The following is a 13,591-nucleotide window of genomic DNA, read 5'->3' as shown; positions in this document are numbered from 1 at the left end:
GTAGAAAGAAGATACTGCCCACAAAACAACATCATCTCCTTGCTTCCCATGGTACAAGACGACACAAAATAGTCATCTATTGGTCTTGATACTGAATGGTCTGGAAATTGCTAACACAGCGCAGTGATAAAGAGCAGAGAAGGTCGCATGTTGGAATTATGATTTGTAAAGATTAATTTTAGAAGTGTGATGATTTATGGGTAAAGTTTTCTTAATGCTGCATGTAATGTAGGACTTGTTTCGAAAACTGGAAGTTTTAGTGGTATTTTCATTTATTGGTTCGGGTTACACAGTTTCTTTGGTAAGACATGACTTGTACTCAAAAGTTACAGATTTACCACTCCTCTACCATTCTGCTTGTTCATTGTATGGCAGAGTCATACCTTTGATAAGAAGGGTTCTGTGAAGGTGACTTTCATAGGCGGAGAATGAGTTTCAGAATTCACAGTACAGTATTTGAATGCTAGTCTTCTTTTAATAATTCAGTGTATGTAGTACCCTCCACCTTCTCCTCAGGAATTTTATTCTAAGATAACGTGTGTCACCGTATTCCACTGAACGGAACCCATACGCATAAAAGTTATGCACTATTTGTTTACCATTGTTGCTCGTCGTTGCATTGCACTGTGCAAGGCTTTCTTTTGTTCGGCAGGTTTGGTGCTGCGCTATGCTTTGCTATTCATCATTCTCGAAGAGTACCGAGTTCCCGTTGCGCCAGATAAGTCACAAAAGTTAATAGGTTTAGTTTAACATCACAATCAGAACATATCAAGATCACACACAGTTTGCCAAACATTTCAAAATTAATGCCACGTTTCGTTTAGGTAAAGATGAGTTTAAGTTACAGTTCTTGTCAGACAATCTCATTCTTACAGTGCAGTGTTATATTCGAGTCTGCATCATTTACTGTCCGGAATATCGTTTAGTCGTACGTAGGACCACAGTGCATTTTCACAGAATCATTTTGGTTATTTATTCTTTCAATATTCAGTTTGTAATTGCACGTAGCATTTTTCATTCTTTCAGTTTTGCGAACTGAAACTGTGGGGTCACCGCCAGACACCACACTTGCTAGGTGGTAGCCTTTAAATCTGCCGCGGTCCGTTAGTATACGTCGGACCCTCGTGTCGCCACTATCAGTGATTGCAGACCGAGCGCCGCCACACGGCAGGTCTAGAGAGACTTCCTAGCACTCGCCCAGTTGTACAACCGACTTTGCTAGCGATGGTTCACTGACAAAATACGCTCTCATTTGCCGAGACGATAGTTAGCACAGCCTTCAGCTACGTCATTTGTTACGACCTAGCAAGGCGCCCTTACCAGTTACTATTGATACTGTGAATAATGTACAGTCAAGAGCGACGTTCACCATTTATGGATTAAAGTTAAGTATACCACCAGCTACGTCCGTTTTTTCTAAATTCTAATTTCCTTGCCCGGTTCCAGACCTCACGCCATCCTGCGTGAGCTAAAACGCGTGCCTTTCGGCTTCCTCTAGTATTCTTGGGTTGGCTCTCCTGCCAACCCACAACAGAAACTGCAAGTCAAGTATAGTTACGTCACGCACTTTATTACTGTTCATTGTATTGCACAATACAGAGTATCACAGAACTTTTTCTTTAGTTTACAGCTTTACTTTTCCTAATTAATCTCGCTCAAATTTATTGCAACAGTTATACAGTTTCAGTTAGTTCTGTGGTATCGATAGCTACGAAGCCTCTGCGTAGGTGAAAGTTCGTAGGTTGGCACTACGACACCGACGACAGCGCCCTCTAGCCGGCGCTGTGCAGCTCTACGAGCGCCGCTCCAGATTCTACCCATTTGATTCCGAGTAGAGGACGAAGCAACATTGTTTGTATTTCATACTGGGCGAGCCACTACATATTTTGCCTGTGTAACGTTTGTTAGCGTTGGTACCTGTGCAGCTTCGCACCTACGTGTTCATCTTCAGTGCAAAGTTACGTATGCCATTGACTAATATTCTGTATTATTTGTTCTGTCAAGTTAAACGCAGTACAGAAGCATTTCACCTTTCCCTGCTCCTACTCACTTCCTACATTCGGCCTACCCTTCATATCGCATAGGGTATCGTAATCACACCACTTTCATTGTCCGCATCTCGTGGTCGTGCGGTTGCGTTCTCGCTTCCCACGCCCGGGTTCCCGGGTTCGATTGCCGGCGGGGTCAGGGATTTTCTCTGCCTCGTGATGACTGGGTGTTGTGTGCTGTCCTTAGGTTAGTTAGGTTTAAGTAGTTCTAAGTTCTAGGGGACTGATGACCATAGCTGTTAAGTCCCATAGTGCTCAGAACCATTTGAACCACTCTCATTTTTCAGCATTACAACACAGACGCAGGAAGTTAAAGACAGCAAAGCAACTCATTTCTATTTTCAGTTCATAGCATCACACAGTGTTAATAAAAAAAGTGACGAGATTCATTGACACTAAACGATCTGAGAATAACTAAAGGGCTTTAGAGTTACACGACGTCGTCTTTCTTTCAGAAAGTGGAAGCTTGACTGAAAAGTAGCTCCAGCAGCTTGAGCAAGGTAGCTTCACACACACATACATGTGATTTCACTGCAACAAAAGTATCATTTCTCATGCGGCTCGCATTCACATGATAGCAATAGTCTGTTACTAAATTGGGAGCGAATTTTACAAGAGCTGCACACATCTTCTATGCTATAAGAACTACTCGTTCTGCTTTTGTTTGAAATAAAGTAACAACTGATTTCGACGTGTTTGGTGTCCTAATATGTATATTGATTTTTCCCCTTACAGGACTTCGGCATACGGGTCGTTTTCTCTAGCACATAAAGCTCAAGACTGTGGGCGTAGTTTGCATCTTGGTGGAGCATTTCAGCACTGAGGGCAAACAACTGATAACTGTGTCGGCAAATCTCGAGTAAAGTTGCGTTGCAACTGAGGACTGCGTCCGTGAAGGCACTGCTAACGCGTCTCAGGGTTGCCAAAGGAGAAACCTTAACAATGCGACAAATGAAGCAGGCGAAAAGGAACAAACGCATTGAAAAGTGAGACTGACAGAAAGAGCAAAACGTTAAACGGGAACGGCTGGAGGCCAAATTCAAGTCTGTAGAGGCAAGTATTAGGGCGAATCGAACGAAAGCGAGACAGATGTAAAAAAAACCATTAGCTGTTTATTATTTCGAAAGAAATCGTCGTAGCTGTTAATATATTTACGTCAAAGTATGATAATATGTTCAATGGGGAGAGGTCGGGACTATATTGAGGATGTGAAAAGGGTTCTCAACCAAACTACTACAGCGCAGTCGAAACAACCTCGGCAGCACTTGGGTGGGCATTATCCTGCCGTCCGTCAACATTCTTGGGCCTTTATACATGATGGCGCGATTTAGGTTTTGCAGAGAATTTACGTACCGCTATTCGCTAATTGTGGCGCTATGTTGCTCGAAGTCAATGGCAGAGGACCCTTGCAATCAAAGAAATGGTCATCAAGGCTTACCTGGCAGTTGGCGTGCTCGTTTCTCGACTACGCAGCAGAAGCACCTGTTAGAAGGCCTTACACATCCTCCATACAGTCCCGATCCCTCCCAAGTGTTTTACATATTTTGGAGACCTGAACAAAAGTACTTGTGGCCGCAGATTTGCTTCGGTTATAAAGAGGGCTGTGCCTAGGTACAACCATGGATTCCATGAAGGCACTGACGCTCTTGTCCCGCACTCACTACATGTTCAGGCCACGAGTGACCTACCGGGACCATGCGGACGCTGTGTCATCCTCGGTGGCGGATGCAGAGAGGAGGGGCGTGGGGACAGCACACCGCTCTCCCGGCCGTTATGATGGTATTCTTGACCGAAGCCGCTACTATTCGGTCGAGTAGATCCTCAATTGGCATCACGAGGCTGAGTGCACCCCGAGAAATGGCAACAGCACATGGCGGCCTGGACGGTCACCCATCCAAGTGCAGACCACGCCCGACAGCGCGTAACTTCGGTGATCTCACGGGAACCAGTGTATCCACTGCGGCAAGGCCGTTGCCTGGTCTTGTCCCACAGTGGGATAAATGTATTAGCAGTTATTGCGATTACTTTCGGAATAATAAACAGCATACCTCCTTTCTTCCACCTTTCTGGTTTTTATGTGACTTCCCCTTATATAGCGACGGGAAGGTGGTGTCCATAAGAAAGCTAAAGAGACCTTGGAGAAAAGAGAAGCAGTTGTAAGAATGTCAAGAGCACAGATGAAAAGCGAATACTAAACAACGAAGTGAAAGGTGAAAGGTGGATTCAAAATATAGAGGAGCTATGCAGTGGAAATCAAGTAGATGAAGACGAGATGGAAAATATGACACTGCGAAAAAAAATTGCTTCATTCGAAACGAGGCCCTTGAAGTAGGCAACGTTCCTTCAGAACTACTGATACCCTTGACAGAGCCAGCCACTACAAAATTATTGCATGTAGTGTACGAGATGCATGGGACAGGAGAAAGACCCTCAGCCTTCAAGAAGAAAATAACAGATGACAGTTGAAGCACAGGGGATACAAAATGCAGAATGGATGTTTGGGCTACGTGGGAAACCACAGCATAATCTATACATAAAAATATCTTTAAAAATTTGTCGTTAAATCTTGTAATAAACTGTAGAATCAGCCTCTGGCTCCTAACTTTCATTTGTTTTAGGATCAACGTAAGACCGGTTTCGCAATAATGAATCGGATTAGCAACTACAAGCAGCTCCTGCAATTTTTAGAAGCAATTACCACAGTTTTTTTAAATCTTGTAATTACATACAAGGAAAGGTAATGTAACGTAATGGAAAACAAAAGTACAAAACGATATCTATAATTATGTCGTACAGGATTTTAGCTCGTAATATGACTATGTTATCTTCGGTTAAGGATTTATTGTTTTTCATTATGCCCATGTATATTATGTGAGATGTGCTATATGATAGCGATCCCTCACTAAGCTTCATCAGTAACTATAACAACGAAAGACTGAAGAAAGTGGAGTCACTATACTGGACACTGCTTCAGAGATACCAAAGTCACTTGTCATCTTCAAACACCACGAGGCAAGCGCTACTGATTTCCATACATCATTGTTCATAGGAAATGTAAACCAGAAACGAGGAGAGTCACTTACGCATTGAAATTGTATCAAAATCAGTAAACAGATTAACTATTTCTGGGGTATGTGATGTTTAATGAAAACAGATCATTTCAGAAGCGCTCTCGCATCCAAAGAGACGACCACTTTGCCTCTGTCCGCTCTAGCCCTTGGGGTTGAAAACAAAAACTGCAAAAAAATAGTGATGCATTTGGTTAAAAAGGCAAAATTCTTTAATCGTTCTTGTGGCTGGCTGCTCATTATTCATGAAATATTTGCAGCAAACAGAAAACTAATTTACGACGTGTAGTAATTCAATCCCGCAGGCAGAAACTGTACAGAATTATGACAATTATATAGACGTTTTGAGTATTTGAATGTTTGCATAAGCTTTTATGTGTGATTTCTGCTATTTCGAAGTGTCCGAATGTAGCGACACCATTCTTGTTCCAACAGGCATACATGTAAGTCATGTAAGTAATGAAACCGAATAAATTCTTACATGGATCGGAATTGGCTACTGAAAGAATTAAATGGCGGAAAGGGACACTTGGTGCTGGGTCGGGACTCGAACCCGGATATCCTACTGCACACTAGCGGTCGCCTTAGTGACCTCGACTACACGAGCTCGCTTCCCGTCAGACCCAAACTCCCATTTTGTCGCACACTATTTACGCCCGCTGTCCACCATATGCATTTCTCGCTGCGTCAAGCTGCATTACCAGATTTCTTGCCATTGAATTCATTTCAATACCCATTTGTGGCCGATGCCGGAATTTCACTTCATTTCATCTTATTTATTTAAGTGTTTTGATTCAATTACGCCACCGAAGGAAAAAGTTGCTGTAGAACATTTATAAAGAATGTAAAACTACCGAAGAACCATGGGCTTAGCAAAGAAACGCTCGTGTGAAATACAGCGTGCTATTTTCCACAGGATACCTCACAAGCAGTACATACAGTTGAAGTGACTGATGCTGCCTCACTCGCACAACGACAGGCATTCCTCACTGTACCACAGTGACGATTTTTAATATCACATGGATCATCCACGGAGATATTTAATTGATCGGAAAATGTTTGAGTACTACAGTGCATTACTTTGTGTTTAACGCCTAATGAAAATGAAAGTAGCTTTTGGTGTACGGCAAAGATGCGTTATAAATTCGTTAATATTCTCAACAGGCTAACATAAATGATTTACCAGATACTGCCATCATCACTATCTCTTACATGACGTTCCTGATGTCTACGTCTCTGTAAGAAAATTCTGAACTACTTGAACAGAATGTTCTCTTAATGTAAAGAAAGTCAAGCTTATATAAATATAGATAAATGCAAGAAAGGTACATTAATAAAGAGATATAACCTGGAAATATCTCATTACAAGCAGCATGATTCGTCAGTCGGTCGCATCTGGTTGGTGCTTAGCCGTGTCACAAGGAAGTAATATTAAATGGGATGACCTCTTGAAAACTTTAGTACAGATTTTCAACGGAAGGGTTAGATTTGTTCGGAGGATTAACGGACTGTGTGGATTATATTAGATAAATGCAAGCTGATAAGACGCTTTTGGGATCAATTCTAGGTTATTGTTCCAGGTTTAGAAGTTCGCTTGAAGTACGTATGAGAGGAAACGAAGCAAGAAATGAGAGACGCATTACTACGATTGTAAGAAGTCGTTGTAAAGATACAATCAAGGACTGGGAATGTGAATCTTTGAAAGAAAGACAAAGTTGAGTTTATTTACACGCGTTACACTGCGCCATGTAATGCTGCTTTAAGTGTCTTTATGAACACGTCTCCGTTCAAAATATACGGAATTGTTTCCCGACATCTCTAAAGCCACTGTGTACTGTAGGATGCCAGTGTTCATTGCTCGATGAAACACAACAGAGTAAACCCCATTAAGAAATTAGTACAGGACGTATTTTCCACGGAAAAGTAATGAAAAGTTGTTTCATCACAGACACAGCTTACACGAAGCTTCTTCGTGAGTAATTCTGTCTATATTGTTTCTCCATTGTATTATTCTAAGTTACTTTACGTTACTTTTCCACTAAGCGCATTTTATCTAAGGGTACGACTTACACAGGCTCGATATTGTACTTTAGTGCCAGATACACGTTTCAATTATGCTGTACTTCCTAGCATCTATGTTTGCTCTTCAAACAACCTTCTGTGCTAGCATTTGCATTTAATTTTCAAACCAACCTGCCGCAGTCTAGTTAACATTGTGTAACCAAAGCGAAATTAGTACGCTGCTATATTGTGTGGTTGGGCATGCTTTGCTGCAGTATTCCTAAGGTATTATTGTTTTGTGTGGCTCTGAGGGGCATGAAATTCTCGTGTGACTTGCATTCTCCTGTGAAGAGATGAAGCTAGAAAGCAAGGAGCGAGAACAATAAACTGAGTACCACAGTCTTACATACAATGTTTTGCTGTTATATTAATAGATATCGGCGAACATTTTTGTCACCTGGCAGGACTTAAATAATTTATTCTTTAACAGTTACCGTTCTTTGGTAAGTGCTTTAAGCTGCTGTATAGTATTTCGTGCTTTGGAATGTCTTATTGTCCTAAAATATTTGTGGGTTAGTGCTCAAAACATTTTATTGTCTCACAAACAGTAACATTCATCGACTTGGAATTTTGCGTATTTTAGTGCCAAAATTAAGCTATAACATCGACAATTTTCAGTTCAATGACAGTAAAACTTAGTGAGCTGATATTTCTAACTTCTACATGCGTAGAAGGAACAATAATGGATTCATAAAAAATATTTTTAATTAAATGTGTACTTAACCGAACAATAATGAAACTAAAAGTTTGATATTTTAGAGTGAAAGCTATGGTAGATTACAAAATAAATAATAAGATTTGTTTACGACACTACAATACTCTATGAAACTAAAAAAAAATTACTGTACTCGTTGTATCAAAATAAGAGTCGACTGAGTGTTAAAATTGGATTGAAAATAAAGTAAGGATGGATGAGAAAATTGAAGAGCAGCAGAGATTAGTTTAACAACAAATTTTTCACCCGAATGGAGGACCATCTAGCAGACAAAGTGAAGGAATGCTGTTGCCTCGAAAGCAAAGAACAAATGAAGGAAGACAGGGGAAGTAAATCAGCTTACTTAGATAAAGAAAATAATCATCACAAAAAGATATCGTTTCAAATATAGGCCTGCATATGTTAAGCTGATTTCTGAAAGTGTAAATAGTGAGCGCCGATTTGGGTAGGCGTCAGCCGTGAACAGTGGGGAAACCGGAAAGGAAGAGAATCTGAGCGTTTGGCATGTGATGTTAACGAAAGATGCTTTAAATGAAAATCATTTATTAGATAAGAAATGAAAAACTTTATATAGAAGTTACGTAACTAATTTAAAAGACTAGATAAGAGAGCATATTGAACCTACAAGCGATAACATCCTTGGAAATAAAAGTGATTCAGGAAAAAAAAAACCAACAGTGATTAAAATACAAAATTTGCGGCAACAATGCTTCATAGCTATTCAAGTATGATTGTTAGGTCTATACAATAATGCCGTCTACAAAAAAAATCTGTTTTATGGCATTTTAAAGTAGGTTTAAAACTGTACTGAAAATTAATTGATGTTATCACGAATCGGAAGAAATCTAACATGGAAATAATATATGATATGGCAAAAGAAAGTGTAAAAGCGCAGTTATCGTTGAAGTTAGACATTAATGACTCAGGGGAATTTATTACATTCCATCCCAGAAACGCCGTGCTTGGTAGCAATGCGGTCAAAGGCGCCTTGGCACGGACCCCGTCGGAGGTTCGAGTCCTCCCTGGGGCTTGGGTGTGTTTGTTGTCCTTAGCGTAGGTTAGTTTAAGTTAGATGGCTGGTTCAAATGGCTCTGAGCACTATGGGACTTAACATCTATGGTCATCAATCCCCTAGAACTTAGACCTACTTAAACCTAACTAACCTAAGGACAGCACACAACACCCAGCCATCACGAGGCAGAGAAAATCCCTGACCCCGCCGGGAATCGAACCCGGTAACCCGGGCGTGGGAAGCGAGAACGCTACCGCACGACCACGAGATGCGGGCTTAAGTTAGATTAAGTGGTGCATGGGGACCGATGACCTTCACAGTTTGGTCCCATATGAATTTACCACAAATTTCCAATTTCCATCTCAGAATAACACTAATGATACGGCTGCCTATTTGATAAATCTAGACCATGAAACGTTAGTTAGATATCGCTTTAATATCAATGTCATTCTTGACGTAAAGAAAGCAACAACATACGAAAGCGAGGTATTGTAGTATCCACAACCTACAGCGGGAACGCCTTGGGCTGCGGATCGGAGCCGCGAGGCGGGGAAGCCGCCGGCGGTGGAGCACGCACCACCGGGTAAACACAGGACGAGTCGGACGACAGACCAACGACAACCGACAACTACCGACCACGACCGACTATGAGCGACACACCAAGGAAGAGATAAATAACGGAGGCTTGTGGAAACCACAACACTAAACGTAAATCCACTCGGAACCAGAGCCAGGCAAATGTCAACAACGAGCACCGACCAGAACGCAGTACCGCCGAGATAGAAACGAAATCCAGAGCGAGTACCAGACTGGCTGGACTGGGGCAGAGCGGGTCCCTACATACGAAACCAGCGGGAGCGGCTATTGGCCGCTGTCTGCACGTGGCTTAGCGGTGGCGCGGAATAGCCGCCGCAGAGGCGGAGCCCTCTATGGGCTGACCACGTCCATTTGTCCTGCCGCGTGTTCGACTTCCGCGGCGGAAGGTACTAGAGGTATCCTAAGGTCACGAGATTAAATAGTCACAAATAAAGTAAGTAACCTCATATAAATATTTGGAATATAAAAGTTCGGAGCTATGATATGGCACAGCCACATGGCAGATAAAAAAGTGGCAGGTTACGATACACTGATAGGACATAGGCTACTGTGGTTAACGGAATAGAGGACACTCTTCTGGATGGGATCAAAATCAGATTAAAATAGTAATTTACTACGGAACGTCTGGAATATACGATTAACGTTACTGCGAACGGTCACAGGCGTCTTCGATCTGCGAGACAGTGCAATAGAAATATGAAATACAGACACTCGAATAGAGAAGACGTATATCATTCCGAAATTCGCTTAGAAAACTCAAGGAGGCATATTTGAAGGCAGATATTACGGATACCTCGTAACGTTAACGTAGACACATAAGAAGCACAAGTAGCCAAAAAATAGCAGACAGATGACCGGACATGTTGTTTTCCTTCCCCCTCTCCGAATGTGAATATAATTGAAAGGCTCTTTAAAATATAGACAATGAGAAGTGCCCTCTGCTATAGGCATCACAGCATCTAATGAAGTATCGATGTACATTTAGATTATATCGTAGTTGACATGATCACGGGTCAATTCGGTCAGGGGGACAAAATTCCGCCGGCCGGGGTGGCCGAGCGTTTCTAGGCATTACAGTCTTGAACTGCACGACCACTAGGGTCGCAGGTTCGAATCATGCCTCGGGCATGGATGTGTGTGATGTCCTTAGTTCAGTTAGTTTTAAGTAGCTCTAAGTTCTAGGGGACTGATGACCTCAGATGTTAAGTCCCATAGTGCTCAGAGCCGTTTGAATCGTTTTTGACAAAATTCCGAGCTCAGCAGTGCTGTGTTTCAGCACCTACCGAGCACCGTACAGGAAACAATGTGAAGGTATAGTGTACGAGTGCAAATGTATCGTTGATGCAAATCCTATATTTCACATTCATTTGGTCGATAAGTCAGTCCTTCCTTCCAAACTCAAGGCAAATATATAGGACGGCGAAGAACGCCAGGTACAAGATGTGTTGTAATGTTTTATGATATCAATAATATCTCACATTGGACAGCACTACATCTGTTATTATCAACTGCAAGGACAATAACTTATCTTTTCTCTTCCTTTCTCATTTTATTTACATTTTGCTTTTAGCGTTCCATGACTGGTATGAGATGAAGTGGGCAACGTTTTCCTGCAGTTTCAAATGGGTCTCGTAAAAGCTAACGGAAAGAGAAACATACAACCACTTTATTCCCTTTGTCAGAGTTTGAAATAGAAAGGAATGGTACAGGACGAATAGCGCCATGTGCACTGCTATTAGATCCAGTTTACGTAGGACGTACTGTACTTCCAGTGCGATACATGTCAGTGCGGTATTTTTGAAGCACTGTGTCACGAATCATCCTCCATGTCAATTTGACGTAGATCCGTACGCAGCATATTTCGACTTTGTTCCGGCGTGAAGTCAAGTGCCGTCATTCCGGTCAGACACAGTCTAACATAACAGTCGCGACACTCACTGCTGTAAAAGTTGTTGCCGTTTGACAGATGGAGCGACACTAGCGCTCCAAGCGGCGGGTAAGGTGAACGTCAGGCGCGTCTTAAGCATAATGTTTGTTTGCATCCATTTCCTACGTAATTTCCAATTTATTTGAGTTATTTTCTTGCCTCCAAGAGTTTGTGTGGTATCAGAAGGCACATACGTTTCTAAAAACGATTCTAAAATATGCGCAAGTATGGACAAAAACCATGAATAGAGTGGCAAGCTACAACACATTCGTGAACAAACACTTGTGACATTGGACAGAATTGCAGCTTACCACGTTGATATCAAAAGAATATAAACACACAGATTCACATGTAAGAAACACAGACACGTACCTCTACATGCAAAAGCGATCAACAGCTCGTTTATCGTTCTGTAGGCTTACTGTGTTTGTCATTGTCTCCTGTTGCCACAAGTACGACCTTCACCTTTATATTATTCTAAGTGGGACAAGCAACTGCCATATAGTGGGAGACATATGCTGAAAACACTATAATGAGCTGATTACATTACATTTCACAAAAACCAAATATTTGAATAACTTTCAAACAATCTGTCTGTAGGCACCTTCCTTGTCCCGTAATAGTTTCACTTCTGGGCATTCTGACACTTCACACGCTTTTGTAAGACACGAACACCTACACTTAATTTAACCACTTCATCGTCAAACCAGGTCTGTGTTGGTGATTCACACGAATCTGGCACTGATACATGGAGAGTCGAACTGGCTGCTTTTGTGTCATAGGACTGTTTTACAGCTTTAGATAGACTGCCGAATCTTTGTGGCAGTTTCTTCTTCATCGTCAGCTGAGGGGGTTTATTTGGAATGTCAAACAGTGTGGGTACTGCATTCCAAACGAGTTTGTTATTGTCTGCGTTCATGAACCGGTTTTGTTCGAAATGTAACGAACAAAAGCTAATATTATTATACAGGTAAACTGGGTCTTTCTTCATAAGGTCTTCTCGTCTGCTATTAACTAGCCATTTTCTGCTCCTAAAACGAAACATTCATCATTTATACACATATAGTTTACAAGTGGATCCTGACGATACAGTTTAGTAACATGATGGTATATACCTCCCAGGATCCTTAGGAAACCTAAAAAAAGACAGCTGTGGTGTCTTCTTCCTGTTGTTGCTGCAATTTATTGCGCTACAAACGTTCCCGATGGTAAAAACCATTGTACAAACCAAAATAAACAATCACTATTCGCTTTCACGATCGCGCCGAACTCACAGTTCAACCTACCGGCCGCTTGGGGCGCTGCTGGCGCTGTAGCAACAAAATAAAGGCGAAGTGTCGCGACTGTTATGTTAGACTGTGGATCAGAAACGTTAAAGCGGAGAGAACTGTGAAGAGGACCTCAGCCAATAGTACGCCGACCGAACCCTCTCTATGGCGACACCGAGGCAGCAGCGGCCTCTAGGCCGCCGGGCCGCAGCCCAGTTGAAGACTACCCGTTGTACGAACTCTACAACAGCGGCTTACGAACTGTATTATTTCACTTTTATTAGGCATTGTCTATACTGGTGAGATTTATTTTTTAAATTTTGTCTGTCGCCCGTTGCTTGCGACACATCATTGCAAATTCTAAAATTTAAGTATTGTCATTTATCTTACTGTAACAAAAATCATTAATACGATTTACTTGAGTTGTTGTCGAGCGATCTGACAAAGCAGGTTTCCTAGGTGCCCCATATTTGACTAGTTTATTGGGTGGGTATCGTCTTCCATTTGCAAGAATGTCACGCAGTTTCGTATAAACTGCTGCTCGTTCATTTAAAAGACACGAATAATCTATCAAATACATTTGATTCTCATCTAGACTACATTTTTGGACATTTCATCCAACCCATCACAAGACCCGGATGCGACATTACCCATTGTCCAAGTTTTGTACTGGGCCGAGAGATGCATTAAGACCTTTTGTTAAATAAACAGGTTAATAAATAAAACTTCGCTGGTACGAGATATAATTCTAAAGTTTTTGTTATAGTGAAAATCGGTGTGGTAGCGTGCGTTTGCGACCTCTGACGTGTGACGTAGCAACTACACAATACAAACGTCATCATTGTCATGATAGTGTGCCCACCAGGTCTAATCACCTTCCAGAATTTAATCACTA

The 13,591-nt window shown here is 41.7% G+C and overlaps 1 protein-coding gene and 1 pseudogene across 1 annotated transcript in view; both read right to left on the bottom strand.

The window, feature by feature from the left end:
- Positions 1–13,591, bottom strand: part of LOC126474970 (uncharacterized) — a 1,274,000-nt gene that overhangs the window by 951,025 nt on the left and 309,384 nt on the right. The window lies entirely within an intron of this gene.
- On the bottom strand, positions 3,907–4,024 carry LOC126476335 (5S ribosomal RNA; annotated as a pseudogene).

Source organism: Schistocerca serialis, chromosome 4 (assembly GCF_023864345.2).
Source record: "Schistocerca serialis cubense isolate TAMUIC-IGC-003099 chromosome 4, iqSchSeri2.2, whole genome shotgun sequence".
NCBI classification, from domain to species: Eukaryota; Metazoa; Arthropoda; class Insecta; order Orthoptera; family Acrididae; genus Schistocerca; species Schistocerca serialis.
This window is presented reverse-complemented; position numbering and strand designations above follow the sequence as displayed.